The 22,829-nt window shown below is 41.1% G+C and overlaps 2 long non-coding RNA genes across 3 annotated transcripts in view; one reads left to right on the top strand and one right to left on the bottom strand.

The window, feature by feature from the left end:
• The window catches only part of LOC109286211 (uncharacterized), a 357,845-nt gene that overhangs the window by 327,129 nt on the left and 7,887 nt on the right, over window positions 1-22,829 (bottom strand). The window lies entirely within an intron of this gene.
• LOC132244524 (uncharacterized) lies at window positions 8,505-14,837 on the top strand. The gene is made up of 3 exons (XR_009456084.1): window positions 8,505-8,678; window positions 11,586-11,703; window positions 14,316-14,837. It is a non-coding gene; the product is annotated as an uncharacterized LOC132244524 (long non-coding RNA).

Below are 22,829 nucleotides of genomic sequence, written 5' to 3'. Positions count from 1 at the left end.
AATTATCTTTTGATCGAGATCCACTGCTCTGAATGTCTGCTTACAGCAAGTCCAGTCCTCAGTTCTTAAGACAATCATGCAACATAGGGTGCATCCTTAGCAAAGGCTTTTCTTTCACCCCAAACACAAATGCAGCCTTGGAAGGCTGTGGGTGTAGCAGAATCAATGCGTCTGCATGACACAGAGGAAGCGTTCCTGGAATGCATGCGGGGAGCGTGGTATCCCCGCCTGTCAGAGAGCGCAGCTGTGCAGGACTCTTATTCCCCTCTATGCGGGCACAGAGAGTTATTATTATTATTTATCTGCATTATTGTAATACCTAGAGGCTCCAACCAAGAATGGGACCCCATGGTACTACCCCTATGGAAGCACGGAATATGAAATGGCCCCTGCTCCAAAGAGCTTATCATTAAGCACATGAGTAAATACGGGCAAAATTAGGTCTTGTCAAACGCTGAAAATGCTCCTCATCTAGATTCTTACAGTTCAAAACCAGGGCAGGCATTCCACACCAACCAGACACCACCTGCCATTTACTTTCTTTCTTTATAACAACAAAAGCCAAAAATTTCCTAGGATAAATTCTTCCTTCATTTACAACCCAAGCAAACCCCTCTGGCTCCAATGCACTTTCTCTTGGTATAACTGGGACAAGAATTGTACCCCTTGGTTTTTGTCAGTGTAAGGCAAGCGTTGTGTGTCGGGAGGGTTGGTTGGTTTGCGTGTTTAAAATTTGCAGTTTTAATTTAAGTCACAAGTAGTGTTACCAAACCGATCCTAATATCAAAGTAAAGGAGAGAAGTGGCTGCTTCTGAAGCTGCTAAGTGGTTTTAGACAAGTGAGCACCGGGCAACAGGATCACAAGTTATCATACTGCTCAGCAGTATATCACAAGCACACATATACTCGCATGCATATTCCATTTTCAATCTGCAACAGAAGTTCTCAAGGGTTTCATATGGTATCCGCCAAGTTTAAATGCGGTGCTAACTTTATTTTCATGAATACTGAATTTATCTAGCTCTCTTTGAGCACTAAATGGCTCAGGAAAGCAATGTGTCTTTCCTCTGCTTATGCAGCAAACGGGACAGTCATCCTCAACACTCATTTGTCTCACACAATAAAAAAAAAAAAGATCAATGCTGTGAAGTGTCAAGTAGCCAGGATGACAGCGTGATAATCTTCCATTTATTATTGACACTTTTTGCAATTGTAGGAATTGGCTTAGTGCTCTTTTTTTCCCCCTAGAGAAAGCATCCAAACAGTCATTTTTGCCCATTTTAAATATTTCCCACATAACTAAAAATGACTTAACTAGAAATTAACTTTCTTGAATCTTTTGGTAGGCTCCTTTTCATAAAAATTATATAGTAATGTGGGTCTCCTATCACAGCTAGTCTTTATCCCAGTATCAAACCTTAGGGCTTCTAGCAAACAAATAAGTTGAAATGTATAATATCCAATGCACAGTCAGTTGAGGATACAGCTTTGCTACAGCTTTAGTTAAACATGGATTAGGATAGGAAAGGAAACTACAGTGTATTGTGATTAAGAATCTACACACTATTTATGTATGTTTAATAATTTTGCCTGCTCAATTATTAGGGTTAATTTTGAGATGTGTATGAATAGCACCTCCTGTCTAATTCAACAGGAGTCAATTTGCCTTTTTTATGTCAGTACAGCTCTATCTGACTTCACTAGCTGTTAAGTCAAAGTAACTGAACACACCTTCACATCTGAACTTTGGCATTTATGGATTTCTGTGTTTAAATCCATTGGACTAAATTCTAATCTCGGTTACACTGATGTCACACTTGTGTGACACCACTTCTTTTGGGATCTCTGCTTTTAGTTTCATTCAGTTAAACTGGTACAGATTTCATACAACATAACACAGGATGGACTTGTGCCCAGGCAGTCTAAAAACAGGTAGAAACAGGATTTTCTGTTTCATGGCAGATGCCTGAATTTCCAGTTTTTCTCCATTTAAAAAAAGAAAGAACTACAAAAAAAAATCAGTATTTTCTGTAAATGAAACCAAAGAAAAAATGCTATGGGTCAATCAAATATTGATTTGGACCTTATTTTACTTTTTTTTTTTTAATGTTTTACAATGAAATGGGTTTTCAAAATTCATTTGAAATAAAAAATCTAAATGTTTTATTCAGAAAATGCTGAAATGGGACATTTTGTCATTATCAGATTATTTTGTTTTGGATTTTCCCCACCACCACCACCACCCCACCCCGCCAATGAAACTGTCAAACTGAAAAGTGTTTTAAACTTTTTTAAAGAAAACAAAAAGTTATTTTTCACCAAAAATTTCTAACCAGGTCTAACCCTCCATGAATTTGCAGCCTCAGCAGTGATTCACACAGGGCCCAAGCCTGCAAAACTCTCTAAAATCAGAAGGATCGCATCAGGGCCTTGTAGCAGATTTTCCCGTTCTCTAACCTGGCAGGGAAATCATAGGGGTGGATTTGTGACTTTCCCATCAGCTCCACATTAACTCAGTGTACAGTCAATGCAGGTTCAAACTCCCTACTTTTTTTTTTCTCCAGCAGCCTCACTTTTGAGATCACAAACACATTTCTGTCTGGCTTGTGACCCCTCTTCTAGCCTCAGCCCAAGTGCTATAATTGAGTTTCTCTGGTACTTGTGACCCATACTTTGGTAACTGCTGAGCTAACAGAAAATAGTTGTGAAGGCAAGCGCTATTATTCCTCCAAAAAAACAAAACAAAACTTTAAGCATTATATGGGGACTTCAGAAAACCACTGACAAAGCACATTTCTCCCTTAGTGTTATCTGACTTCAGGTTAGTCATAAACATGGGATAAAGATAAGTTTCAAGAACCAGGGTTTTTACTCAACCACAAATTTCCATGTTTCTAGCAAAGAGACACAGTTACTGCAATTTTCTCTGTACACAATGCAAAAGTCTCTTAATTAGCATTAAGTCAATTCTGCTGGGAAAATAGCTGTAAACACTGTAAAAATATCATATACTAGTTAGGGCTGCAGGATTTCTCCTGCAAATCAGATACCAGCAGTGATCTAACACGTAACTAATTTAAAATTAGTGCTTCACACCAAACAGATATTTTGATCTAGGTCACAAGCAAATCTGGTTCAGCATTATGCATCCAATAATCTTCATGACACACTTCCAAGAAATAACTTAAGAAACATTTATCATCATTATTCGTCCACCTCTAGTTACAAAGTAGTTTGTGACCTCTGCCATTAGATGTTACTCACCTATGGCCCAATCCCACAAATGCTTACTACTGGGGTATAGCACTTCCCACGCTGCATGGCCCCTTTGAAGTCAATAGGATTAGCTATGTTAGAAAGTATTGTGCCTACATAAGATCATACCCTTTGCAGCCTGATTTTCACCCGCACTGAAGTCAACGGGAGTGTTAACATGCTTTCCTTCGATAAGGATAGCATCCAAACAAATGGCTAGGATAACAAGATCCCCTGAACAGAGAGAAGCACTAGTAACTGCTATGTTTAACCAGAGCATCTATTGATAGAAATCAAGCTAGGCTTTTGACTATGGCTAGGTGAGAAACGGTAAAATTACTGATCAAATAATGCAGTAGAAAAAAAATTCTGAAATCCTTATTGATTACTGTTTGATTTGTTATTTGTACTCTCTCTCTGTGTTTTAAACCCCTAAAATACAATTTTACAAGTATAAAAAAATGAATGACCACTAATGTTACCATTTCTTGGCAACTTATATTTTTCATTTCTTTTTAACAAATTAGATGGAACAGATTTTTTTTCCCTTAAGACAATGTTAGCCAGTTAATTAGTTAGCAATTGAATTCCTACATTATTTGTTGCTAGAACTCTGTCCTCTTCCTACAAGTCATTGTTGGTCTGCAGTATATTGACTTTGGACTATGAACTGTGGGTAGATAGGTATAGCCATCTGCTACAAGGTAGAGCAGGTTAGCATAGCACACCCCAAAAGCCTTCAAAGCAATGGTAATGGGAAAAAAACAACTCTTTTGCAAAGTTTCCACTAACATCCAGACCCCAGACAGAGAGGCCTCTTTGAGTTTCTCTTGGCACAGAGCAAATGAGAGCAAGGAAGCAGCTTTTTTCTGCCATATATTCCCCTCCGCTCTATCCAGGTAGATCATTTTGAGAAGTAGCAGTGAATCCACCTCTCATACAAAGCTACAGATCCCTAACAGGGGAAACTCTGGTGTGACCATCACGTGGGAGAGCGTGGTGCCATCATGGCTCCTATGAGTGCCATGGGAGGGAAGCAAAGAGAGGTACTATGGAGGGGCAGTGCTTCTTCCCATAAATGTTTCTGATCACAGCAACGGTGGTAAGATCTGTGCAGAACTTGGGGCAGCCACATGTTGTGGGGAAAGGAAGCCCCAATTCTGTGGGGAAGCAAACCAGTGCCATGTGGGTGAAACCCTATAAACATGAATGTGAACATAGTTTCTACTCTACACAGGCACAGCGATCTTTTTTATTAAGCACCGTTCCATCATCTGCAATCGGTATGGTTTTCTCAGCCCAGAAAATATAAATTGAAAAGTCAAAGCATGCAAACAGTAAACTAAATAGGACTAAATCAACCTTGAACAAGAAATGCACACTGACTTTTACAGAATATGTTGGGCTTCTTAGAGCCCAAGGACGTTCGAATACTGTCAGTAGCACAAAGGAAATATTTCTTGTCTTGGTTTTTACACCGCAGGAGACAAATGGACTTTGGCATCTCATTTCAGCCTAATGCAGAACAAAGGCAACAAAAGGTGCTCCATATGTTGGTGTGGGTTATTCATGCAATAACTACATAGTGTACTTTGGACAACAATGCTCCTTCCTATCAATCTAAAGTCTGGTTTGTCTGAGGACTATATTTTCTTTCATAAGGCTGCCATTTCCAGAGAGTGGTTCACTCGTGCTGGGATTAAACAGATAGCCAGAACAACATGCTACATTATATGTAGTCAACCAGTTAAAGCCAAGTGGATCTGAGCAGATATGGACTAGAGCTTGATAGTAATAAATCCTGTGGAAGGTAATTCAGGTGCCAGGCAATAAGTAGTTGAAAGCAATAGCAATGATATCTATGTTCCCCCTCCATTCCTATTTATTTTCATCATTTCTCTTATTATTTTTTTAAAGAAAGTATGGCATAATCTATTATCTGGTATTGATTAGTGGTCATGGAAATGAGCCAGGAGCCTAATGTCCTCTTTTTCCTATTAGCCTCCTTTGACTAATGAATAGTCCTCCAAAATAGACGTCACCTGGATGGATGCATAAAAGAGCAGAGAATATATTGTCACCATTTGTTTTTAAGCCTAAGATACCAGCAGGACTTCTATCTTCCATCCTGATGAGTTTGCATTTTCAGAAACTACCTGCATGCTGGAAGCCTGCAACAGCCTCTAATTCTGCTAAGATGTATGCATTGCTATAAGGGGCCCTAGTACAGGCAGCCTGCACCCTTTGGGCATCTCTCTAACTATTGTCAGTTTATTTATCACCTTCACATCCTCTCCTTTTTTTTCTCCTCTCCAGCTTCCCCAATTTATTTTAAAGTTACATTTATTGAGGATGGATTTTTGCTAGAACATTTTCAATATTGTTTTAGCACTTCAGGAACAGGACCACTTAGAAACACCGTTATCATCATCATCATCATCATCAAAAGAACTGGTACATCTCAGAGACTATCAGCGCACATTTTCCCTACTTCACCTATGAGCATTCTTCAAGAGATTAACTCAGTCTCCATGCCAATTTATATGTTGGTTTCTGTCAAGAATGGCAGCCAGTGGCAGTAATAAATTTGAAAAGTACATTTTGAGAGTATCTCATGGTGTAGGAAGCTAGTTGTGGCAAGACACTGTGGTGCCTGCCACTTTAAGGGCCGAGCCAAGCAGCCAGCAGGTGCTTAATCGCAGCAGCCATTTTAGAACCATGGCTGCCTATATAAACAGGGCATTTTGCTGCTGGCAGGCCAGGCAGTAACATTGCCTGGCTGCCAGGCTGAATATGACATCCTGGAGGTAAGGGCAGGAGCTGTAGGGGATGGTCTGGAGGCTGCTGGTCCTGGGCATGACCTAAAACTGCACCCTGCTGGGAGTGGGTGGCCTGGTGGGGCTCTCAGTGGTGCGGGAGCCCCCAGGAAATGCCAGGCCAGTTACCACCCCAGTGAAAGGTGAGTAGGGGCACCTTAACCCCAGCCCTCACCTTTGGGTGAGCCATACACCATAAGAGCAGGGTAGGCCAGGTAAGCTTCTGGAGGTGCCTGAACCTGCTGGGGGAGTGACCCTGCAGGGCCAGGCGTGCTTCCAGGAGCACCTGAGCTGGGAATGGGGGACCCTGATCCCTAAGTGCAGGCAGGAGGCAAAAACCCAACCAAGGCACTCAACTGGTCAATGCTGGGGCCAGGACTGGACGAGTCAAAAGGGCCAAGGGCCCATGATGAGCGAAGAAGCTTGGGGTCCCGACTAGCCTGAGATGGGGCCAGGGCTTACGGAAGCTGAAGGTCCCCAGGGTTGGGGGCCACAGCTAATGGGTGAAGGGGACACTTGAGACAGCTACCTAAGATACCATCTGAGAGGCTTGGGCTGCAGTGTAGGGGTGGAACAGAGCCATGGGTAGCCCCCACAATATTGGGGTTTAAAAAAGGGCAGCCTCCCACTTTAATTAACCACATAATTAATCAACAACAAGGTGAGACAGGTGGGTGGCGTGGCCAGAGGCAGGTGGGGAACTAGCCCAGTGGCTAGTCAGGGCACACACTAGTGTCCAAGGGTGTTTACACATATGCTTCGGGAGGGGAGGGAAGAAAAGGGGAGGCGAAGGGGGGCACTTTAAAGTGACTCCATGAGCTGCTCTGATTAAAGCACCCAGAGCGTCTTGTGTATCACCATTTCCGTGCTTAAAAATGGTGGCAGAGTCACTTTAATTAAAGCTTGTTCAATGAGCTTTAGTTAAAGTGCCAGGCCGCCATTTTTAAGTGTGGGGACACTGATACAGAAGATGCTGGAGTCTGCTAGAGCATGCTAATTACCACACTCCAGCAGATTTGATTAATCAAGCCTGCTCTGATGCTCTGCAATTGCAGCATGTTGGAGCAGCCTTACTGCTCATGTATAGGTGCCCTAAGTGTTGTCTTAGCATGGTTTCTGTTACATTATTTTTCCATTACCTATATGTTTAGATTTTCCTGCAACTCAGTAAAGAGAAGGAGCATAGGGGTGAAAGATCAGAAATCGGTAGTCCCAGACACAGTTCCCAACTTTGCTATAAGCTACCATTTCATTCAGTATAAGTCACCTAAACCACTCAAAACTAAATTCTCCATCCTGGTTTACATTTCAGCTTATATGAGTAAAATTGCATTGGTATAAGCCTGGAATAGCCAAGACCAGAATTCAATTCCCCTCATTAAAAGAGGTAAAATAATGATTTCCCACTTTTCTGAAGTGTTTCAAGATCCTTATGTGAAAACAGATTACGTGAAACCCAAGGTATAATAATTACGTGAAACATATTATTATACCTTGCCCAGATAGCCCTATATTACGCTTTTCAGTGTGTGTGTCATCAGTGGAAAGTCAGCTAACATGAAGTGGTATACCACACCACATCCGCATGATAAAGCTTTACAAATTGAGCTGCTTCTACCTCCATTGATGAAAAATTTCCTGTAGTATCCTGGCTTTTGATGTATCCTATATCATTTATCTCTGTGCGATGCTAAAGGTGCTAAGTATCTTTCAGAAATGAGAATGTACCATTTAAAAAACATCCTTGAGAACGACAGCATAAAAGTTCTTTGATAGCTATCTTAGTATATCAAAGAAAACGTGTAATAAGTACATGTATAGTAGACTGAAGATAGCTTCTAGGCGGATCCCTATACTTTTGCAAGAACTGGACACCTATTTTTTTCAGTTAAAAGGCTAACACAAAAGGTACAATTCTATGTTAACAGTAAAGAGGACTTTATTCTCATGGCTGATAAAGTGGACACGTTGGTGGCTTGAAGCAAAGTTAAATAACAAAGCAAATCAGACATTCCATCTGAACCGATCTACATGACAAACCCGGAGGCAACAATAAAGAGTCTGCCAAGCAGCTTGATTTTATCAGTGGGAAAATATCAAATTGCTTGAGCATGGGAAGGAAGAAAGCCATGCTGATTCCCAGGTAAGGGAAACACCGTGGCTCACCGTAGCATTTTCCACAAAATATTTTTTAAAGTACAGTAAGACTCTTCTGAAACATAAGATGGAGCGATGGAATTTCCCATGTAATGCCAGGGTCATATTTCCTTTGGCAGAAATTTTCCAGCAGTACTGAGCTCCTTGTATGGTTTTTTTATTCACAGACAGTAGCACATAACCCCCCCCCCCCACATAATGGTAATTTGATTCACATTTCAGCACACATAGGTGTGTGTGTGGTATATTATATGACTCAGTACTGAGGTAGTTTGGATGTCAGAGAACTTCACATTATGTTCCACAATGTATCTAGAAACAAGAAAACATTCAAACACACTGAAAGAGACCAAGTAGAGGAAGCACAATAAAGAAGGAACAGCAAAAACAGCCTGGCTTCCCCCATTACCTTGCTTTTAATGAATCCTAGACACTACAGTTCAATTCAAGGTAAGAGCTGTAAGGCTTTATCGTTTTTACATGATTGTTCTCATTGTAGGATTGTAAGCAGAAATCCATCTCAAGTTTTCCATTATTTTCCAACTCTTCTGAAACCAATAGTCCAACTATCTTAAAGTCTAACAGAGGTGTAAAATGTTCTCAATGGAGAATATCTATAGTAGCACATGGGTTGACTGGCATGGCACAATTTGGCTGCCAAGGTTCCAGCTTGTAATGGAAAAGTAGGCATGAAGTAGATAGGAGTTGCACACACTGGCCATGGCAGACTTGGCTTTGTTCCAGTCTCATGTCAGTCCATAGTTAGAAAGTAGTAGAGGTCTTGCCAGTCGCCCAAGCAGCCATTGAAGAGTTGCAGACCCAGAGTTGCAGCCATTGAAGAGTTGTAGATGCAGCTTTGAAAATGTGTGACAAGTTCATGGTAATGAAAGATGAGCTGGAATGCCTACTCTGCAGAGGAAGTCTCATCTGGTAACCACCAGAGGAATCTGAGCACCTATTGAGCTAGACATCAATGCCAATCCAAATTAAGGAAACAGAGATCCAGTAATACATTGCAGCATTGTACAGTAATCGTCTCACTTCAAATTTATATTTGATTTGTAGTAGTGAGGCTCTGCTTTGCATCTGTAAAGGATGGTCCCGGGATGCAAGAAGTGTCCTGCAAATCTGGCTGCATCAACAGGGGTTCTCAAAATGACTTCTTCACAGAATGAGACAAAAGATCGTCAAACTGGCAACCTCTCAAGTGTGCCCCTAAAATCTTACTTAACATTCCTGTAGAACATAGTGGGAATATCTACATGTGCAAGTACCCAAACTGAATAAACTCCAGTGCAGTTTGCACTAGAGCTAACTGCTCCTGGGGGCAGCATCTTCACATGCGCCCAGGGTCCTAGCTGTTTGAGCTGGGCAGAGCAGCCCCAAGCTGGTAGGGGGTCTATGGAGTCAGCCCCGAGCAGCAGCATTGAGTGGCAGAGGGGCTGGCTGGGCATGAGGGTGCTACATTGTGGGGCTAGCCGGCAGTAAAATTAATTTACGGTGCCCTAATACCGACACATGTCTAGACAGTGACGCTTTACAGAGGAGCTAATTAATCAGCTCTGCAGTAAAGCGCATGTGTAGATGGACCCAGCTTGCCTTTCACTAGCTCTTAATCATTCTATTATTAACTTTACAAATAACTTGCAGAATAATGGATTTCAATGGTTAACAAGAGCAGTCTTTCAATTTGATTCATAACAATTTGCTCAATTAATACAGAATCTGATGCATTGTGGGTACCCAGTGAATATGACAATATACTGCTTTTGTTTTAGGAAAACCAGTTGTTTTCTTCCGCCCACATAAAGCATCCTTATCATCTGTTAAGAAAGATCTCACATTTGTTAGCAAGATGTTAGATAACTTCAAGGCCTCTGCCAAACAATGCGTCTCTGGTCATCAGTGAGCTGCATGCCCTGACACCGCATATGTCCAGAGTGGCTGCAGTATATTATTTCATCAGGTTGAGGAAGGCAAGTAGTTTGTCATTTCTCATATCGACCTTCGAATCCCGATGAGCATAGGCAGGAAGCCTCCAGCACATTTATGCAATGCTTTCTTGATGATTGTGTCCTTGCTCTAGGACAAGTTTTACAAGTTTCTCCATTAGTTATTGGGCTGCCCTCCTCAACAGCTGTGTGCACTACTTAGATTTGTATAAACCTTATTAAAAGCCTGAATTGGTCGAGATCTTTCTACAAGATGATTGCATCTTCAGTTCCCAATGAGTTGGGGATCTGATAAAGAGTAATGAGCACCATGAAACAGAAGGTGCACATTACCTCACAGGATTGGGTCCATCACAAATCCTGGAGGACAGTAACTCAGGTTTTGTCCGCACTGAGCAGCTGTAGCTCTGAAAATTTAACTATTGCAATGTGAAGAATAAGTTGCAATTCTTTTCTTGCATGCAGCTTCTTGATCCTGAGTTTACTTTGGTAGGCTGTGTGAGCTGTCAGTATATTAGTCAAATCTGGCTTCATACCTTAGATACCTGACCAAGGTTTTCTTTTTTCTTTGGAAGTGATATTCAACAGAACATAATTAAAAAAACAAACAAACCACAGAAAAATAGCTGATCAAACTCGTATACAGCCAAAATATAGTCAAACAGTGGTCATGAAAAGGAATTAAAAAGAAACTAGACAGAGTTAGATAGCAAGTTCTTGTCATGTCCTGGATAAGGAGATGTATCTCTGCTTCTCTCTAATGGCTGGAAAAGTAGATGAGAAAGTGAATATCACCTCTAATGATTGCCTTAGCACTAAAGACTGTCCAGATAAAATGGAGGCAATCCTGGTACTGTAGGTGAACAAGGTAATAAGAAATATAGCACAGTCTATGTTGCCCTTTGATTGAGAGGATGTTCCTGTCTTTGTTGACTAGGGTCCACTACCAACTTTGTCCTACAGTGGCAATGTCATGGTGCTGTTGGGTCTGACACCTTCCACAGTGACTGAGGAACCAAGGGAATTTAGCATCTGATGACCAACCTAAAAAGATGAGCGATTTACTAGCACTTGCAGTCCTTTGATAGCTAATGCTATTTTTCAAACAAAATTTTGGATAGCATGGCAAAAATGCCAGCCACAGTAAACTGAATCATAAAAGTCAAGATTTTCAGGACTGCAGGTCAATACTTCGTCCATATGCCTCTTGTTGTCTACAACTAGCATTGATATCTGATTATAACAATATGAGTATGAAGAGGTAATCTAGTTAGTTGATATGCAGGGAACTATAGACTTGATCCACTGAAGGTCCTGGGATCCTATAAACATGTATTCTACATTGCTTTTCAAACCTATTATGGAAGAAAATGATAACCTCTCCGTTTAACTCTTTTATTTTCAGCAATCACAAATAAAAGATGGACTGTGAAAAAAAGGAGAGAGAGGACAATTGTAAAAATCTTTTGGACAGGATTACTTTTATGAAAAGCAATATCGAGCAGTTACGCTTTTCTGCAAATGTGAGTATTCGTTTTGCTTATGTGTGGAAAACTATGCGTAATGTGTCAAAAATATTTACTGCTCATTGGAGATATATAAGATTAGTGCCAAAAACAGCTGGTGGACACTGGAGACAACACTGCACAAGACCTGCAAACAATGTGTGGAGTATTCAGCCAAGACCTTTCTGAAGTGTTTGTGAGCATTTTTTTAAATTCTGCTTGGAAAATGGTATGGGAAAACAACAAACCATCAAGTAGCAGAGCCATAAAATAAAATAAAATGTCAAACAATGAAGAATAATGCAAGGGGCTAATTTAGTACCAAGGTAAATCAGTGCTAAAACAGAATTACTTTGAATTACTCACTGGGAAAGCACAAGAGCAAGTTGTGTAGTGCTTTGATCATCAGTTTCTTTCATTACTGCACGACCTAGGTGCCAGCATCCAACAGCGGATATAAAGTATAATCTGTGAGCCAGCATATCAGGACATTTCTCGGTGCCCTAGCTTCTTCTGGGGTGGGTGCAATTGCCATTACTTTGCATTAAATACACGCATTACTTTATGTAAACCTCTTTTACTCGTTTGTAAAGAATTTATGGGCACTTTTGTCACTTGCTCATTAGGTGATCTATTCATCGGTACAGTGGTTCCCATCTTCTTGATATGTCGCTTCTTGAGATGTGTCTTTTCTTCAAACACAACCTCTACTTCCAATTATACACTTCTTTATTTGTCAACTTCGGGAGGAAAAAGTAAATAAGGCAGCATACTTTTTAAATTTCTTCTCTATGGGTCTATTCCCCACTCTTCCATTTCCTACATAGCTTTCTTCAGTCTTTTAGTTTTCCCCTAACCATAACGCTCTAAATTGATTATGATTTAATATAAACCAGACACCCATATGATTCAGTTATAAAGCAGGCAAGCAAAGGAAGTCCAGGGATTTTTATTTCTACACCAAGTTAATCACAAGCCCTCTAGAAGCCCGAAGTCAGTCTTGAGCTGAACTATGAATAGTAAGAAGTTTCAGTGCTTGAATGCAGACATATTTGTCACCCCATGACAGAAGTAACTCCACAGATCTTTTGGACATTTTCCAACATGCCATCACAGTGGTCTGCAAACAACAGTTTAGAATCACTGCATTAACATTTGCCATTCAAGGCAACCAAAAGGTTGTGTATCCTAGTTTGGTAGGAAGCCAGCCTATTAAGCCGTATAAAAAGCCTGCCAAGGACACCCAAGTAAAACCAGATGCTGTGCGTTGGAAGATGTAGAATGGTAGATGGAAAGAGATGTGAACATTAAGAGAAAGAAGAGAGGAGGAATGGAGAAAAGGAAGGAGAGAAGGAAGACGGAAAGCAAAGTAACAGATGACAACAGAAAGAGCATGGGGGGAGGGAAAGGCGGGAGAGGGGAAACGTACTGTGCCAAATTTCTCTGCTGGTTTACCTCTCGCGATTGCACCAGAGAATAACTTGACCCTCAGTTCCCTGTGAGATCTGGGCAAGAATCAGGGTTTCAGGAAAGCCAATTTATGCATTGGCAGGCAGTAGGAACAGTCTGACTGTGTGAAATGAATTTCCTGATCAAAAGTGTTAAACAAACAATTTGTGGCATGAGCCTTATTTTGGAAGTGTGTCTTCTATTTTTCCACCGCTGAGACGGCATCATCACATTTCAAGAAATGTCCTGTAAGATCAGACATGTACCCTGATATTCCATGGGAAAATTAAATACGATATCCTTACACGATAACGGAGAACTGTATTTTAGGAAGTACAGCAACTTATGCACCTCGAAATGAAGTGAAATATCTTTGATATGCTTTATAAAGCAGTCTCTCAGCATCAACACAGCGTACTAACCTTTGCCTTTAACATAGCTATAACCAGATAAATCATTTAACTCTATCACTGAAGCTGTTACCTTTGGCTGATTCTATTACTTTGTATCTTGTTATTCAATGACTTTACTGAGTCACTAGAGTCTACTTCATCAGGCTTCAATAATCTCCTACAAAACAATTTCCTTATATCAATCAGCTCCTGATTTTCTTGCATCAATCTAAATTTTCTTTGCCAGCTTTGCAGTAAACCTTTTACCCTAGAAAAAAAATGCTGCATTTCCAGACTGACTTTGAGTGTAAAATAACTTCGTGCACAGTACCAATTTGTAATTTTATCTACAAGCCTCTGGCCCTTGTTATTCTATGACCGTAGAGTCCTATTTTGCTTTTAGTCCTAGGAATTGTGTTGGAAAAGGACATCATAATTGGATCCAATATTGGCAAAACGTCAGCAAAAATAGAATCAAAATGCAGGGGGTATCATTAAATTGGACAAGGGCCATCTACCAAGGTTACATTTCCTATTCCAGGTATGGCAAATATAATAAATAAGGTAAACATGATGTTGTAAGGAGTCATTGTACTGAGTTGCCAAAATGATTTATCCCCAGTCCTACAGTACTTGATATATTTGTACACTCATATATAGAAAGCAAGCAGGACATTATAGTGCCTTCCCATAGGAAAAAAAACTCCAAACCAAGACAAAAACAGTTAATAAAAAGCAGCACAATAAAATAAGAGTGACTATAATTCTTAATCGTTTATTTATTTGCAGATACAGCTGTTAGCTGTTGTTTTTCTTCCCAGACAAAATTTTGACTTTTTGCTAGAAAACCAAAAGTTGGAACCCACGAACTTTTTGAGTCTTAAAAATGCTGTGTTGGATCCTTCAAGAATCCATTTCACTCTGGGATCTGGGACCCCCGGCCTTACCACGCCTTTCATGCTGCAGCCAGGACCCTCTTTTTGTTGAGACATTTGGTAACGTCATGGGAGCTATAGCGCATCCCAGGAGATGCAGTTCAGTTGGATGCACAGCCCACAGGAAAGAACAGGTGGGAATCACAAGCTACAATTCCCATGAGAGGAGGTAGCATTTTTTAAATGAACAAAAAGTGCTTTACAGTTTGAAACAGAAACATTTTCAAAGGTTTGAGATGTTCAGTTTTTCAATGAATAGTCAAGATTTTCCACAGGAAAAAAAAAAGGCATGGACCATGGACATTGAGGAATATAGGGCACAGGACTGGGTGTTGTGGGTCAGGAAGAGATTTCCTGTTATGATCATATAATCCCTTTAATAAACTTATTAAACTCCATCTTAAAATATTTGCCTTGACCCTACCAATTCTATTCTCGGATGACCCATGGTGGTGAGGCAGACAGCCAGGGATAGATATCCCGGCAGAAATGCAGGAGTCTGTAGGGCTTGGGCTCAAAGCTGATTTCCTGAGCTGGCATAGCTGGAGGTGAAACAACTATACACCCTCTGTGGATGAAGTAGAGAGAGAAGTAAAGCACACTGTGATTGTCTGGTTACATGAACAGGTCAGGTAAAGGTAGGGAAAGTCCAGGTATCGAAGGTGAAATTCAGTACAGCCTCATTCTGCCCCCATGCAGGAAGAGTACAGGGCATGCAAGGTGGGAAAATTCATCTTCAGCACAGGCACTGGTGTTGGGCTACTAAACAACTCAGAAAATAGCCCCCTGCACTGCTCTGGGCACTCACTTGTGCAAGGATCACAGCACTCTGGCCTGGCCTGTATCCAGCAGAGCACTTGCCATGCTGAATGGCCCCACTGAAGTCTGCTGCAACTAAAGCTAAGCATGCACTCAAGTAGGCGCTGAATTGAGAGCAGAGCCCTCAGCACCTGGCAGGATTCAGCCTCACTTCCACAAAGCTGGGGACAAGGTACCTTCCTGCGTGCAGATGCACAGCTCATGCCAACTGGAGCCTTCTGCAGAGACTGCATCTGTACCATTTAGGAAAGTACAGATACCTTTGAACCTGCCCAACAAGCAGAATCTTTGCATGGCCCAAGCCATAGATCCTAAATGGTACAAAAGGTTTTGCGCTGGGCTGTGGTATAAGGGACTGATTTCTCTGTTATGGCATAACATCGTTATATAAGTAAGAATCATTTTAAATAGAGTATGGAAAAACTATGTAATAGTCTTCATAAATGCTCCCTAAGGGGAAAAATGAGTTTGAACCAAACATGAATAATAGATGTGGGGAACAATCCTATCGCATCCGTATTGTTATAAAGCAACCTAAAGCATAAAGGCCCAGGCATCATATGGCAAGGGTCCATGCAACGCAGGTGCAGAAAATCAGCTCGAGCAGAGTCTCTGCTAAGCTCCTCTCTCCCAGTTCCATGACTCTTTTTCCTTTACCATTATATACTGTGCTGCAGTTTAATTACATTAGAACGGTGTGCTTTTAGCAAAAAAACCCATAAATTATATTATTTTATTATTATATAATTATATACAATTTTAAATTTTGTATATAAAATTATATACAATTTTATTGTCCATGTTACTGTATTGTTTTTGTGAACGCTGTAAATAAACAAACGCTTTGTGTGGGATAGAGGGACAAGCCCCACAAGATTAAGCACGCAAAGGATGGGAAGTAAGAGATAAAAGTGACAGTAACTGCTCTACATTAGGAACTGTTGACCTACTGTATATATTCGAAGCTTCTGATGTTTGATACAAATGCAAACATCCCATAGCCTCCGCATCAGATTATCTTTATTCTCCAGGGACATCTGTTCATGTCTTGTCGTTTTTCAGCTTCTTCCTTTAGAGCTTCCTTTTGTTGCTCCCCTTCCCTCCCCCCACACGCTGCCCACAGGGTTCACTAAGTTATATTATACCTGCCACATCTCTCACCCCAATTACAAATATTGTTTCACCCCCCTAGTCTCCTAAACCCACTCACAAAGGGACTCCCAAAGAGAAGTAACTCTAGTGAAAGACTGAACCTTAAATGCAATCCTTTTCTCACCACTCCAATCCAGTCCATAATTGCTCCCGCTGCAAGAATCCTGTTACTGTCTCAGAACATCTAGTATAGTTTTCCTTCAAAAATTAAATTAACCTATTTAAAATACTTTTATCAGACACGCTGCCCTCCCCTACATGTTTTTTAAAGCTGGTAGAAATTTTGCTGGCATTTTTTTGTTTTTGTTCTTGAAAAGCGTGTTTTTTCTAAGCATGAAAATTTGTTGCTGTTACTAGAATTTGGATTTCTTTTGAAAACTTACATTTCCTTCAATTTTAACCTAAAAGACTGATTAAAATGACCAAGAACTGGGTTTTTAGCCTTCTAAAACTTTTAAGACAATACAAAATAGTTAATGACACTTTTGCAAAAAATTTAAATGAAAGGAGACATAAAAAAGACACGCAAACGGACTATTCAAAACCGATGAAATTAGGACAATTTTGCATTTTTCATACTGACTTTATCTACATTTCATCCAGATGTAGGGCGTATTTATGTATCATTATTTTGCTGTGAGCCTCATACGTCGATCTCTATGGCTTGCAATCTTAAAACGTATTTCTGAGATGATAGCTTTCTTCAGTTCTCAGAGAAAAAGTCTGACATTTTACCTTTCAATCTGCTCACTGTCTGAAAAGCTTAACTTAGTTTGCAGAATATGCTTACTATTGTAAAACTGCAAAGGAGATAAAGGGGAAAGGAAAACGCGCACACCTTGGAATCTGCATACGCCAAGATATTTGGGAGAGAGAAACAGGAGTGGAACTGAAGAAGTAATAAGAGCTGCAAAGACTGTTTCCCATTAGAAAGGGATGGCTGCGAATATCAACATTTAACAATCCCATTAGAACGGACTCGTAAAGCACTTTGTGCAACGGGAGCACAGTCAAGTTCTGTGGGTTTCACAACAAAGGTATGGCCATAAAAATGTTTCTAAAGCTTTCCATTCCCGCTCAGCGAGAAAGCTAAGTAAAACAGCCATCGTGAGGAGGCCTTGAGGGCCTCTGTACCTATTCACCCATGCCTTCGAAAGAATTTTAGAGTCCCCAAAGGACACTGCTCATTTCAAAAAAGGAAGATTCTTCCTACCTCTAAGTGCAGTGAACCTTGTCCTTCTTTTAACCCCTCACACTTGAAAAATACCTTGTCTCTCTCAGCAACAAAACTAGGTTTGTTTAATGTCTAAGATTTTCCCTCTTTTTTTTTTTTTTTACTGAGTATTTGGTCACCGGCATATACACAGAAGCTTAGTTCTTCCCTTGCCGACAGCAGCTCAAATAGGGAGAAACTGCTGAGTTATTCTGCTGAGATGCAAAATGGGTCTAGACCCTCTTAAGTTTCTCAGTATGTGACTTACTAATTTACTGACTAAACAGATTAATGACACTTATTGTACTATTGGAAATGCAGTCATTTAGCAAATACTGGCTTCTGTATGCATGGGTGTGCATTCAGTTATAACGGCAACACCGTGTTTGGCTTTAGGAGAGAAAGGAACGATTTAGAACCAAGCTGTTTTAAAGTGCCACAGTTTACAGCAGCTTCCAGAGATAAGCTAATAGAAGAAACTGGGTTACTTTCAAAGGACCCAATGCATGTCTAGCATAAGGGGCAAAGCCTCCCTGCATAAACAGGGCTGGACCACACATAAACATACTGATTTTGTAAAACCTCAAGCCTAAGTTTAATGAAAGTGTAAATTAATTATGACAAAAAGAATATACTCTGCCTTCCCACACACACATACATACACAGAGCTGGAGGCTGTTTTCTCTTTAAAAGAAGCTGAATTTTAGTACTCACAAAAGTGGCAGATTTACAACTCCAGAGAACGAAGTGGGGAGAAAGCAGTATAAGCCAGTACAAAGAGTATGGTGTATGACCTAGGGTGCATCTCTACTGCAGTACAGTGTAGAGAGAGTTAGTTTCCATAAAGCTGGCTTGGGTACTAGATGCAGCCTTGCCATGGCAGTACAGTTTCATGCGTGCATAATCAAAAGTATCTATCAAACATACCTTGTTTTAAGTGACAGCTCAGCCATTCTGCTTCAGAGGTCCAGTAAGGGCCAACAGTGTCGTGCCAGTGAGCACAGTCCAGCTGTCCCACTAGACAGACAGTCACACACTCCAGACTCACTTTAGAGACAGGAGGAACATGCTGTTAAAGTCCACCCCAGGGCTCTGAACCTGCTTATGAACACCTGAGCCCAGGACCAGCTGTCCAGAAAGGCCACAGGACTAAAGGTTATTGACAAAACAGTGGTGGACCCACAACCCCATTGCCCATCATGCACTGGAGCCTAGAATAGGACACTTCCACAGCTCACCCGTGGGCTGCTATTCTGACAAATAATACTGACATCCCTGTTTGAAATGCAGGGAGGGTAAGGAGGGATACATCTCTAGGAACAGCAGTGCTAGCAGGTGCAAGTCCAGAGCACCTGCTCCAGGGTTAAGGGTACGGTTCCTCAGAAGTAACAGAAAAAGATTCACCGGTCAGCTATTGCCAGTGTTGGTAGCAAGAGAGGAGGAGATAAAGAAGTCAACGTTAAGATCACTGCTGGGCCTGTGGTTTCCATGAGACTTTTCTTTTTGGGGGAAGCAAGTGAGTGGGGGAGGAGAATGGTGGTGACTGGTGATGCTGCTTAGGACTTTAAATGGATGGCACAAGTGCCAAGGATCTTTGCTCTGGAGCTTGATACTGATGGACTTGGTGCCAAGACCACTGGCACGCACTGTGCTGGCGTGGTCTGTACTAGTGATCTTGATGCTGAGGGGCTTTTCATCTGCACTGGGACTGGAGGCATGGTGGTGGGTTGTGGGAGCACTTGCTGTAGATAGGCTCCTTGATTCCAGCTTGGAAATGTTCTCCAGGATCAGATTTGACATTGATTAATTGCTCCAAGAGCTGTAATTTGAGCCATGCATCTTGTATTTTTGACTGAGAGATAAGGATCAGCAGATGCTTCCCTGAAAAGCACTCAGTCCTTCTCCAAAGCAAAAGGACACCTGCTATGACTACTGAACACGGGGAGAAACCCATCTCACAACAGATGGGTTCAGAGTTAGCTGTGCCAGTGGCTGACACAAAGCTCCTCTACTTACTGAACAGGGGGATGTACAAGACCTCTCCTCTTCCTTACTTTTTATTGGACACCAAAAAACAAATTGTTCATTGCTGGGAAACTGTCAAAAAAAAACCCAAAAAAGAAAGAAGTGGAGGCAACAAGGCTTAGGTTTGAAGCTCTACAAAGCCACATGGTGGTCAATCATTTTTCCATCTTGCTGTCCCAAGCAGGAAAAGAAAACTGGGGCAACACTGTCATTTTTCTATATATGCTCACATAGCATGTGCCTAGCCCTGACAGATGCTGCTCTTCAAAACATTTCAAATTCTTGCTTATAATATATGTGTGGACCAACATTGTACCACTGTGACCACCACTCCTTGAACTGGAAGCATCAGTTTTGGACTGGGAGGGGACTGCTGTCTCTTTGCCTACTTCTCAAATGCTTCAGAGATGGTCAACGATTCTCGATTTCTTTGTCCACTGGTACACCACTCCACCAAAAAACCAGTTGCATTGCTTTTGCTTTCAAGCAGCTGTCTGAATCGGTTAATCTCTAGGCTGCTTAGATCAAAGCTATTTCATAAGGAAAGTTTCCATACCTCCTTAATAGCCCCTTGATTCATCCAATCCCTGGTGGAATTTTGTTGATTTAAGATCCTTGAAACACAAAATTTAGGTTTCAGGATGGGAAACTCAACTACATGCACTCTTAAGAGTAAAGATTTCCTTCAGTTTATGACATGTATGACGTCTGCAATCTTCCAAGCAGCACTGCTTCTCCAAAATGTCATTGTGAAGGTACGGCATGACACAGGCAGAAATATGCAACTGCAGCATGGCGTGCAAAAGCACTTCTGAAATAATATTTTCATATGAATCTTTTAGCATGTCAAGTAAATCATTTTCCTGAACTCTAGTTCAACTACCAAATAAAACTGAATTAATCTCGTGCTCGGGGGTGGGGTGGGGAGCATTTTAATTAGAGCGGTTCCTGGAGAGCCGCTCTAATTAAAAAGCTGAAGTGTCACGTGTATTAAGGCCACACACATTTAAAAATGGCCATGGGACTGTTTCTAAAGCTCATTCGATGAGCTTTAAAGGGCCTCAGCAGCCATTTTTAAACCTGCAGGGGCTTATACACATGACACTGTGGTGATGTTAGCGTGTTCTAATTAGAATGCACTGAGCACGTGTATCGGCACCCAAAAATCCTCCACCTTGTCCAAACTCAGACTCCCTGTATTCACCCCTACCTCCACCCACATTTAGCCATAATCAGCTTCTGATTTAGAAATATGACAAGGACTGCGTAGACAATTCTCTTGATATCTGCTTGCAATCTAGTTGGGGTTTGTAAATTCCAGGTTGACAATCTGCGTGCTAAAGCACATCAAATTACTGGTACAATCTACATGCTCAGCAAGATGTCTGCTTATCCTTGCACAAAATTCAAATGCTCATGTGAGTGTACAAACTGGGTAATTGCAAAACCAACCTTTTTATTTCTGCATGCAACTACCCACTTCCTGTCTATATTATATGCCAACCAGAAAACCAACAGCGGCCAAAAATGGTAAGTTCCACCTTTGTTAGTGTGAAAATGGACCAGATCTATTTAGGGACACAGAAGCTTTGCCACTGAATGTAATAGGGAAAAAGACTGGGCTTAAGGACTGGAAAAATGAATAAAAAGTATTTTATAATCAGACTTCTGGTCTTTCTATGTTTCCCTTTGTTTGCCCAGAGGGAATATTACTATGATTCTTGAGCACAATTTCTATGTGAACACAACAGCTTTATAAAAATTATAATTCATACAGGGCCCTATTCTGAGAGGTTGAATGGCTTCCAGTACCATTGAATGCACTGTACTGGGAAAAGACTCAACCTCTCACAAGATGTAGCCCTTAAATGACAGTTTTACGTTCCATCCATAACCACCAACTTAATTATAGTCTGGATTTAAAACATTATCATTAGTTACAGCATGCAAGATGTGTGAAAGGGGATTAGACACAAGTAACACCAGTTCTTTCCCTTTTAAGGCTTGATAAATAGGAGAATAAGAGACAAAGAAATGACATGTGGTATATCATTTCAATGTATGTCTCCTTTTAGACGGTTCAGAAAAATTCCTGAGAACACTTATGGCTTTATGGCTTTGTTCAGAGCATATGTCTGGATACAAAGCATTTCCTGGGAGGCAGCCTCCGCTGAACTTTAGAATTACTGTGTGACTTCGAGCAAGAGGCAACTCACCTCCTTGAGCCAGAGGCAACTCACCTGAACAGCTGACAAAGTGGCTAAAAGACACCAGCTCACAGAAAGCTGGTTTGTACTGGGCTGGGTTTCAGGAGACCTGATTTCCTTTTCTGGCTCTTGGTTCCAGACCGACCTCGGAAAAGTGATTTACATTATTCTGCCCCTCCCTTCCTTGTGCGAAAATGGGACTTGTGTGGGCCTCCTTACTACATAAGTTTCAAGTTTTAAAAATCACATCTATTAATAAACTTCAAGGCTCTCACATTATTGTGGTCATGTCACTAATATAATTACCTTGTGCCCTGAGTGGGGCACACAAAACCAGCCTTTGCATTATTTGTTCCTGTCATTTAAGCCAGTTTGCATGTCTTTTACCAAGGCAGGTTAAGGCTCCTATAAACATGCAACGAGACTGCTTCAAAGCGCTGGAATTACAGCGCTCCAGCAGACTCCAGAGTCACATGCATCGGTGTCTCTGCACTGAAAAATGGTGGGGGGGGACGGGCTTTAAAATAAAACTTGTTCGACAAGCTTTAGTTCAAAGTGCCCCACCACCATTTTTCAGCATGGGGATGCTGATACACATGCCATTCTGGATGCTTTTAATTAGCGCAGCTCTCAGACCTGCACTAATTAAAGCACCCCCCCACACACACCCCAGCCCCCGGTGCACCTCTCAGAGCATGTCTATAAACTGCCAATAATAAAAAAAAAAAAGTTCAAAACAAGAGGTTTTTTTCCCCCTAAACACATGAAAAGTCAATAGTGAACAGTTTAAAGCATGTGCATTATTAGATGGTTTACAGGCGCACACAACGGGATGTGGAACCTTTCAAAGCTGCAGATCTGTATTCGACTTGACAGTGAGTAAGATTTTGATTGAGATTTTCAAAGCAGTCTAAGGGGTTTAAACATACATGTTCTTTAAAAAAAAAAGTTA

The sequence above is a fragment of the Alligator mississippiensis genome, chromosome 12 (assembly GCF_030867095.1).
Source record: "Alligator mississippiensis isolate rAllMis1 chromosome 12, rAllMis1, whole genome shotgun sequence".
Classification (NCBI taxonomy): Eukaryota; Metazoa; Chordata; order Crocodylia; family Alligatoridae; genus Alligator; species Alligator mississippiensis.
Note: the sequence above shows the minus strand (reverse complement) of the source record. Positions and strands in the feature narration are given on the sequence as shown.